Here is a 9097-nt window from a genome sequence, read left to right as displayed (position 1 = left end):
TGTGCTCAGCAATTGTATCTCCTATTCATGTCACAGCGACATTTCTCATAAATTGAGATTTGATGGTTCCAGTTTAGCCTGATGTTAAGTGCACTGTCAGATGAGCAAACCTGACCTGGTTCAGCAAAGAGCGAGCCAGCCACTAGGCCTAGCACCAAATATTTGCATGCAGGCATACCACCCAGATGTTTTTAGATAACATATATTGTATTATATATAATATAGTATTACCTCTATATAACTCTTAGGAAAAACGCCAGACGACATGGTGCCTTTGCCAAGTCATAAAATATAAGAGAAGGCTATCCTAAATGTCGTTTCCTTCTGCCGGTCAACCACCGCTGCGCTGCGCCCACGCAGCCTCGAGTCCCGTGCGGGGTAGCAGTAGGCTTGACGGGCCCAGGTGAGGCGCAGTGGATCCGGGCGTAATGTAATTACGCTGTTTGCTGTTCTGTCAGCGCAGCGCTAAACACAGGTGCACGAAGGAGGGCGGCTGTGACTGTCTCTCTTACTCCTCGTCCTCCAATTAGGGAAACCGAAAATTATCACGTGAACAAAAGCCCTGGTCTAAATACTTCAACCAGTTCTGGGAACAGCGCGCGAGAGAGGGAGAAAACACTTGACTGGAGAGAAGGTAGCTCGATAACGGGAAACCTAAGCAACTTGTCCACGGTAATTCAACTCGAACATGACTTTTAAATATTTTTTGAAGCTATGGATATTCGTAGTAGCACCATGAGTATTACAGCTTGTGTGATTTTTGTCACGATGTACCAGAGGGTAAAACCTCATCCCGCAGGACATCGCTAGATCCGCGTAGGCTATTAGGTAACGTACAGTAGCTCAGAGCTGTGCAACTCAACCAGCCACACAGCTATTGATAGTTTACCTAACGCTGTAATCCCATTTCGGAGTCTTTTCCTAATCACCATAAGCATGTATTTGTATTGCGGTTGATGTGCTGATTGAACTTTGCTGTAATAGCCTATATCTTTACTGAGCTCCCCTGCAATTGTGAGAACATCTTAGACGGTGGTGCAGGCTGCTATACTTGAATTATTTATTAGACAGCAGCTAGGTCTGAGGGAAAACGTGCGCCTGTTGTCTGTTGTCTCTCCGTTTTATGTAGACGTACTAAAGACATTTCATCGTCAGATGAACTTTTAATAGCTATGAACATGCTATCTGCATAATCGCAGAGGGGCGATGTTAATGTGTGCGCGGAACTGACTGTTTAAGGGGGCCATCGTTAGTTTGGCAGTGTTTTTTAAGGATTACCGGGACGTGTTTCTATTGTCAGTGATCTTGTCATCGAATGATGATGATAGTATGCCTTCAATGTGTGCCACTACCTCTGTTGTCAGTGCAAGCCAGCTTTGGCTTCGCGCAGCGCTAATAATGAATTGATCCCGTCCACGCCTGCGCATTTCCCATTCATCTTTGGTTTCGTGCATGCACGAAGCCAGCAGGCGGCCCACGTTGGAATCAGACTCGCGGACGGACAGCATTCAGTATAGTCAAACCACCGCTTAACTCTCTCCCTGATCTGTCCAGTTTTACTCGTACAATTGGAGTGGAGTTTCTTTACAAAGCCAGTCTTGAATGTAAGTGATGTTAACTACTTTTGATGTGTTTGTCACATCAGGAGCCTGGTGTCGTGGTCTAATGTTAGCGGTACCTGCTGACGGCGGTGTTAACGTTAGCTAGCACTCTTTAGGTGACAAGAAGTTCCTATCGTTAGTTTCTTTTTGACGAGCTAGCAAGCTAGCGTGTTAGATAACGTTTTATCAGTAACTTACAGTTAAGGTATTAAACATGTCTATGTTGCATTTTTTTTTGCAGTTTAACATTTTAACAGAAATAGCAGAACATTTATAGTTTTAGAGGTTCTTGCCGTTCTAAGTCTTGTGTTTAACATGAAATTGATCTACTATCTATTAAGCCCGTGCGTAGCTTGATTGATGTAAGTTTTGTCAAAATGCATTCCGACATCCGTTTTAGTTTGTTATGTCTGAAAATATTCTGCAAGGCTCCACTTTTAACCTGTGATCACCTCCTTTAGTCTTTCCCCTCAAATCACTTAATATTTTAGATGTTAAGACCAACGGGTTTTTACAGACGATGAGAAATAAAGCTAGCACAATTATCGTTACGTTTCGTTAACCTAAGTGTTGCACTTGGTCATCCGTTTATCTGGCGAGCTAGCTATTTTTGACGTGTTACCGAATGGAGAGTTACCTGAAGTCTAACGATGTGGTGACGTTATTGTGGTCATTTTCCCCCTCGTAAGCTATCTTGGCCACCAAAAATACTGGACCATGTGTCTGTAACGTACAACGTTAGTGACTGAACAATTGGCCCTTCAGTTCATTATTGTGTAGCAGGTGCCTCTACTTCCGCAGTGTCATAGCGCTCTCAAAAACATTTCGTTGTTTTGACTCGTGTTTGAGCTTAATTAACTCAATACAGTTGTTACTTTTAGGGCTTGTTGACACAATAACATGTGATTAGAATGTAACCTACACACCCTTTAGCTTACACTGTATGCTCCGACTCTGTTGTGTTGATTGCAAGACAATTTTGGAATCGGATCGGCATGTATTACATTTCACTGCTTGAAATGTAGGCTGATGCCATTGCGCCTGTTTAGTTTAGATATGAATAGTGTCCTTGTTGCTGGAACACTGTGTTGTTTGTTCAGTTGAAAAATGTCTAGAGTTAAGTCTCTCAAAATGTAAGGTAAACATGTTTTAGATAAACGATGTCTACAAAAAGGGTCCTGTTGGGGAAGCGTGTAAAAAAAAAAAAAGAATAACCAAAGAAGTCTCAACCTACAGCAGGCTACTGACACAGTTCGGCTCTGTGGCTGTGAAAAACAGTCACTGGTTCGGTAATGCGGTTGTAGCTCTTTAAGTGGTGTTATTTTACATTTGAAGACACCATGAGGTCTCCTGTAACATAGGCTAGATGATACTATGAATCCCTTAAGCAATTTGTACTGGTAAGTGAGTGGTAAGACCCTGTGAATTGACAGTGTAAATTGCTTTGGATGACCTGTTCCTCTCATGGTGAGGCGTGATGCCTGCTTCCTGAGTCGGTCTCAAAAACAGTTTCAGGTTCGCTGGGAGCCCATATATTTCTTTTCAATTTTTTTGTTCCCTATTCTGCCTCTTTTCTCATTAACAGACACACACTCACTCATTCTCTCTCTCTCTCTGCCCCCTCTGCAAGTGTTGTATTTGTCTCAAGCCCAACATCTGCTTTAAAGGCTGAGGAAAATTGCCCCACACTCTAGCTGGAAATAGCTTGTGGGCATCGCTTGTGCCTGAGGTTGATATGCAGAAGATTGCACTGTTTGCTCTTAATGTATTCCACAGAGAGGGGAGAGACTGCGAGAGCTCAGAGCTCCGAGCTCCTGGTTTGTCCTTGTCCGGCTTGAAGCTGATTTTATTTGCCCTCTTTACTTCTTGGTGTGAACAGCCACTGTAACAACATAGTAGATTGCAATTTGGTGTGTGTGTGTGTGTGTGTGTGTGTGTGTGTGTGTGTGTGTTTGTGTTTGTGTTTGGAGTACTCCCACTATTAATCACAGAGACTTCTGTTGAACTGCCATAGCTGTCATGGTCTGCAGAAATAATGGGCTTCAGTGTATGTTTGTGTTAGTGTGTGTGTGTGAGCGAGAGAGAGAAAGAGAGAAAGTGCATATGTTTGAGTCCCCCTGAGGACGCAGGTCAAAGGTGAAGGGTTAGGGAATGAGGGGGTTATTCTATCCCCGCCTCCCTTTGTCTTGTGACTCCCACACATCCAGTCTATCTCTGTCTGCCTCTCTCTCTCTCTCTCTCTCTCTCTCTCTCTCTCTCATTGAATACCTATGAGCATGAAGTAAGAGTCAGACAGTCTGTGTAGATGGAAGTGCTTGGTCACCAGGAATTGTTGTGTTTCATCTCTTTAGTTCTGTGTTTGTTTGTTTTGTTTGTTTGTTTTACTCTCTTTTGTAGTGTGTAAAATAAGAGTTGAACCTGTTGAAGAGTTGTAGCTTTTGTTTTGAAGAGCGAACTTTAGTACGGTTATTAAGAAAGCTAGAAAAAGGTACAATGGAAAACAAATGCTTGTCATTCACTGATTTTTCAGGACTGAAATGAAGATGAACTTGACATTAGCTTTTCTGCTACATCTATTTGTTTGCTATCTGTGATGCAGCTGTTTGTGTTTGTTATTTTCAGTAGCGCATATTTAAATACCAGTGTGAGGCCTGTGTTGTCGTAGTGGACATTATGCTTTGCTGACAAAAATATCAGCATTCATTTGTCTTTCCTGGATCTAGCAAATGTGATATAAATACTTGAAGTGTGTTTTTTTTTTTTTTGTCATGAATGTCTTCCATTTGTTCTGTGAAGTGAACAGTATGGTGGAAGCGCAGGTGTGAGCCGTAGTGATGTGGCGTGTGCTTCTCCTAATGGACTGATGGTGGAAATGCAGGGTGAAGTGCTGTCATTTTCTCCATCTCTCTGTGCCCCAGTTTAAGTGTGACTGAAGAGGTGGATAGGCCTCTCCTTCCATCTCCTTTATTTCCCCTACCTTTTTTTATTTATTTTTTACTTTATTGCACCTCTCTGTTTTTCGTTCTCTAACTGTTTTTTTTCTTTTCATTTTATAACTCTCTCTCGTTCCCTGATTTGTTCTCCTGTTCGTCTTGCTCTCTCCCTCTTGTCCCTCCATCTCTCTCTGTTTTCTCCATATCTTTCATACACAGTCACCCCCCCCCCCCCCTCATCCTTCCCTGCTGTTGCTTAATGCTATTCCTGGTTGATGCAGGAGAGGTGATGGTGGGCAACTACACTGGGAGACAGACAGAGAGAGCCGGGACTAAGCTCCTCTCTCCTCTCCTCTCCTCTCCTCCTTTCCTCTCCTCTCCTCTCTTCTCCTGTCCTGTGTCCCTCTTCTGCCTTCTGCTCTCGCAGGAAGAGTGCCATCTAGACCTTGAAGCAGGGTTTAGTGCCCCCACCACCACCACCACCACCTTCCGTCTTTGTTTGTTTATTTATTTATTTTAAAGGCAACATAGGAAAATGTTCCGCTTGTCAGCGGTATTGGAGAAGTGGGGAATGATGCGGGAATTGGAGATAGACACAAAAGTTATAAAACAGAGAGAGAGAGAGAGAGGGGAAAGTGAGGGAGAGGGAGAGGCAGGGAGAGAGGGAGGGAGGGAGAGAGGGAGAGAGATGGCACTGAAGAGAAGAGAAGAGGACATTCTGAGTCAGCAGGTCAACCTTTGCCCTTTTTTTATTGTTCAGAGGAGGAATACTCTGAAGCAGCTCCATCCCCACCCCCAACAGTATGCCCCCCCTTTTAACGGAGCCTACCCATAGGTAACCTGCACCACAGTATGTATGAGGAAGACTACATGAACTTCCACTGCAGCAGACACTGCGTAACTCCAGCTTATTTACATTTTAATACTCCATTTCAGTCTCTGGGATTTTTTTGTTTTTGTTGTGGTGGTGATTTCCAAAAAAAAAAAAATTGTGTTTCTCTTTAACCCCCACTTAAACTCTTTATATACAGTACAGCAGTGGTTCCCAAACTTTTTACAGTCCCGTACCCCTTCAGACATTTAATCTCCAGCTGCGTACCCCCCCCCCCCCCCGTTGAAAAAAAAGGTTTCCTTTTCACCTTTTACTTTAATTCCGTTTTAATCCGTTTCGGCTCATTTTGTTCACCCAGAGGTAGATTGATGGCTTAAAATTAGTGAATAATATGTGCCACAAGTGACCCAAACCTTCTAAGGTTGTTGTTTGCCAGCCATCAACAGAACAGAAGACTAAAAAAACATTATTTGCAGGCGATTGGGAAGATGAGCGAATTCATTTGACAGGCTATGGAGGTCTGTGTTGAATAGGGGGGCGTGGCCGGAGCGGAGTTCAGCACAGACGTGACATTTTCTCAGTGGTTTTGTTTTCTAATTAATGCTTGTTCATCGTTGCGATCGTTGTTGTGTTTATAAGAAAGAAATACAGCCTTGCAGGGCAAAATACAGGGGAATTTGGGCGATTTTGATGCACAAAATGATGTTTCCGTTTGAAAGTTGCAATTCTGTTTCAAACAGTACATTCTGCGAATTCCGTCCGTTTTCTGTTATCGCGGAAATTTTCTCCCCGCGTACCCCCTGAACCACTTCGCGTACCCCTGGGGGTACGCGTACCCCAGTTTGGGAACCGATGCAGTACAGCAGTTTGGGAACCGATGCAGTACAGCAGTTTGGGAACCGATGCAGTACAGCATCGGTTCCCAAACTGGGGGTACGCGAAGTGGTTCAGGGGGTACGCGAAGTGGTTCAGGGGGTACGCGGGGAGAAAATTTCCGCGATAACAGAAAACGGACGGAATTCGCAGAATGTACCGTTTGAAACAGAATTGCAACTTTCAGACGGAAACATCATTTTGATTTTGTGCATCAAAATCGCCCAAATTCCCCTGTATTTTGCCCTGCAAGGCTGTATTTCTTTCTTATAAACACAACAACGATCGCAACGATGAACAAGCATTAATTAGAAAACAAAACCACTGAGAAAATGTCACGTCTGTGCTGAACTCCGCTCCGGCCACGCCCCCCTATTCAACACAGACCTCCGTGGCCTGTCAAATGAATTCGCTCATCTTCCCAATCGCCTGCAAATAATGTTTTTTTAGTCTTCTGTTCTGTTGGTGGCTGGCAAACAACAACCTTAGAAGGTTTGGGTCACTTGTGGCACATATTATTCACTCATTTTAAGCCATCAATCTACCTCTGGGTGAACAAAATGAGCCGAAACGGATTAAAACGGAATTAAAGTAAAAGGTGAAAAGGAAAACTGGGGTACGCAGCTGGAGATTAAATGTCTGAAGGGGTACGGGACTGTAAAAAGTTTGGGAACCACTGCAGTACAGTAATCATAATAAACCTGTGCTATTTTTTTTTAACAAAAAATGAACAGAAAATATTATTATTCCAAATTTGTTCCCGTCATCTCTATGCAAGATTTAGGGCAACATGATGCTTTAAGTTCAGTATCATGTTCAAACACCATTTACAGCTGAATAAAAAGCATAATAATCATAATGTGTTTTAATGAGAACTGTTATGCCAGCTATGTTTTGAACGTCAAGCTAATGTCTAATACCAAGATAACTTCACCATGGTTGGTGTCGTCAAGCCCTTTTTTTTTTTTGCAATGCTGTGTGCAATTCTATGCGGTGAATGAGAAAATATGCAGTGCCATGAAAAAAAAACCGGTTAATGGCTGATTTTTGCATTGAATTTGTAAATCGCATAATTGCAAAGAAACTGGAGTGACTGCCATTTAGCCTATTTAGATCTGTCTGGCAGAAAACTGAGGCCAACCAATTACATTACACTGGAACCGTGGCCCGAGTTTAGTTTTCTTTTTGTAACTGGAGTTGTTTGGTTTGAATTTAAATGCAGCAATTTACCATGTCTAACTTCCCCTTGTTTACCACTAGACTCTTGAGAAAAGGGAAGTGGGAATGAGGAGAGTCTAAAAGCACACATTCCGTTTGACTATCTTGCTGCAAGACGATTCGATAGGTGGTGTGTTTACATTAATGTTTGTTTTTTTGTTATCTGTTATCGCAGTCCGAACATAGTTCGCATTCTGTGGCTGCAGCAGAAATGGATATGTTATTGTAAAAACAAATATTGAGTTTGGAAGGGTAGGGAGGTTTCATCTGTTTTAGTTTGAGTAATTATAAGGAGGCGTGTAGCGCAGTGCCACTTTACCGTGGAGAGGACACGCGCACACACACACCCACACAGAGAGGAGTGTTGATTTTTTTCACAGATAGAGAAACAAAGTTTGTGTGTGAATGAGATGATATTCAATATGGTTGTGTATGTTCAGTATCTGTGAGTTTGTACGTGACTGTGCAAACGTGTGTGTGTGTGTGTGTGTGTGTGTGTGAGAGAGAGTGTCATATAAGGCCAACGGGTGGAAAAGTGTCCTGCGCTGTGTAAACACAGTGTGTGTATAAACCCCCTCGGGCAGCTGACGGCATGGTCGGAGCTGAAGCAGCAGTAACGGCAGTAGCGGTGGCAGCAGCAGCTTTAGGAGAGGTAGCAGTGACAGGAGCCGGGGCCACAGGGAAAGAGATCCAGGGATGTGCAGAAACCAGATCTGCGGCAGGAATGGCCTTGTAAGGTAGCCGAGACAGAGACGGAGACTGAGATGGAGAGAGGCCGCAACAGGTCACCACACTCATGGCAACAGCAGGAGGGGAGGAGACGAGAGGAGAGGGACTGAGGAAGAAGGGACTGGAGAGAGAGAGGGAGATTGTGAGAGAATAAATGGATAGAGCAAGTGTATGTCTATGTGTGTGTGTGTCCGTGAGAAACAGGAAGTAAGAGAGATGTTGTAGAGGGATAGACGTGTGCTCTGGGTGTGTGTGTGTCAAACAGAGAGATAGGGCAACAACATTTTCTTCCCGGCTATGAAAGAGGGGAAGTGAAAAAGCTTGTGTTGCGTGGCTTGCAAAAAAGCACTCTGGAACAGAGGCTTTAAAGATGAATAGATAAAGAAATATATAAATAAATAAATAAAAGCCTAAATGCAACTGAAGCCTCATACCACCAGCCCCCCCCCCCCTAACTCATTCACACACACACACACACACACACACATTTATACACACACACTCTCTCTCAGCTCCCCTTAGCCAGCTCAATCTCTGTGCACTTTGCACCAGAAGCCCTAAAGAGTGCCGGTGAGCGGGGACGGCATTTTAAAAAAAACAGGCCTGCGCCACGCTGCGCTGGGCTACGTTGTGTTGTAGAGAGGATGGGCTGGGCCACTTTGGGCCTCGCGCCGTGTAATGGATTTTCAAGCCGGGCCGCTGGAAGAGCTGTTTGTCCTGCAGGGGGGGTGAGAGGGGGCTGGGGGTGAGGGAGGGTCCATTAAGGTTTGGTATGTGGTGGAGGGTGGAAGGGAGGGGGGGTTGTGGTAGTTTGCATAGTGATAGAAACGTAAGGGGCATCTGGTGTGTGTGTTTGTGCGCGCATGCAGATTTCATACAAAATTTACCAAATGTTCCTGTCTATGACTGTT

At 44.0% G+C, this 9097-nt stretch overlaps 1 protein-coding gene across 1 annotated transcript in view; it reads left to right on the top strand.

Moving 5' to 3' along the window:
• The first annotated feature begins 1398 nt into the window (after window positions 1–1398).
• Window positions 1399–9097, top strand: part of LOC105902582 (spermatid perinuclear RNA binding protein) — a 97644-nt gene continuing 89945 nt past the window's right edge. Inside the window, exon 1 of the mRNA XM_031578250.2 lies at window positions 1399–1604. The gene's annotated coding sequence lies outside the window, so the exon portion shown is untranslated. The remainder of the gene's footprint in view (window positions 1605–9097) is intronic.

Source organism: Clupea harengus, chromosome 12, assembly GCF_900700415.2.
Source record: "Clupea harengus chromosome 12, Ch_v2.0.2, whole genome shotgun sequence".
In the NCBI taxonomy this organism is placed as follows: domain Eukaryota; kingdom Metazoa; phylum Chordata; class Actinopteri; order Clupeiformes; family Clupeidae; genus Clupea; species Clupea harengus.
This window is presented reverse-complemented; position numbering and strand designations above follow the sequence as displayed.